The 1,144-nt window shown below is 33.4% G+C and overlaps 1 long non-coding RNA gene across 1 annotated transcript in view; it reads right to left on the reverse strand.

The window, feature by feature from the left end:
- Window positions 1-404: 404 nt before the first annotated feature.
- LOC124897867 overlaps window positions 405-1,144 on the reverse strand; it is a 1,173-nt gene continuing 433 nt past the window's right edge. The window contains exon 2 of the long non-coding RNA XR_007054813.1: window positions 405-891. This is a non-coding gene — a long non-coding RNA (uncharacterized LOC124897867). The remainder of the gene's footprint in view (window positions 892-1,144) is intronic.

Genomic DNA, 1,144 nt, shown 5'->3' on the forward strand with positions numbered 1-1,144 from the left:
TCATGGATATGGCAATCAAACCCACCTAATACCTTAATTAGGCATCCTTATTTCTAGGAAGATGCCCAAGATTTAGCTATTCTCAATCCACCCCTATTTCTAAGATAGTGAAAAGAGAACAAACTACATCTAACTATTGTTTACTAATGTCTTGTCTCCTATATCCCTCTTTCAGGGATGATGTGAGATTTTTAGAAATTTGGGGTTTTCACCCACAAAATTAATTTTGTAAATTTGGGGTTTTCACCCATAAATCCCAACTCAATCAATCAAGAATTAGTTAAACCCATAATCAACAACCAAGAATTTATAGTGATACATCACATCCCACACATATTTACGCATTATTTCAACATAATGTCAAGATAAGTGATTAGATACTCAGAAAAATTGGAAGAAGAAAATTACCTAAGTTGATTCATTTCCTCAATTAAAAAAACAAGATATAGTAATCCCAAAGTTCCAAACTTTAATTGCAACCAAAAGTATCTTTCTTCAAAGATTTAATACAATTCTCCTCTCACATAAATTGAAAGTTCTCGATTTATATTCTTCAAAAGGGAATTCAAAGATGACTCCAAGTGAAAGGTTTTAAGCCTTTTTTTAAAATTTTGGATCAGCTGTGGGAAGTGGTAATTCTGCCCCTGGGCTGAATTTCGTTCACTCATGATCACGAGATCTTGATCACAGTCACTGATCCCGCGATCGCGGAATGTCCATTGTGATTGCCATCTTTGACTAAGTTGGACTTACCGCGATCGCAATTCTCATACTGCGATCGCGGTAACTGAGGTCAAATCTTGCTCCTGCTTCTCCAACTTTTGCACTTCTCTTCCCTTTTTGATCTATTTTTAGCTCACTTCACTTCTTTTCTTCTCATCACTTGTATACCTGCAAAATAAGAGAATTAGTGCATTCTAATTGCAAAGTTGTCTCATCAACAACAATAAATCATAGTATTGTGCACAAATTTGGGTGTAAATAAATGGTAGATTTACCACTCATCAGTACCATCAACTCTTGTCCATGAGACATAACTTATTGTTTGGAAGAAATTGAAGAAAAAAAAAGAGAAATAATAAAAGTTGCGAAAAAAGAAAAAAATAAATTTATTTAAAAAAGAAGTTAAAATTCAAAGAAAATT

The sequence above is a fragment of the Capsicum annuum genome, chromosome 4 (genome assembly GCF_002878395.1).
Source record: "Capsicum annuum cultivar UCD-10X-F1 chromosome 4, UCD10Xv1.1, whole genome shotgun sequence".
Taxonomy (NCBI): domain Eukaryota; kingdom Viridiplantae; phylum Streptophyta; class Magnoliopsida; order Solanales; family Solanaceae; genus Capsicum; species Capsicum annuum.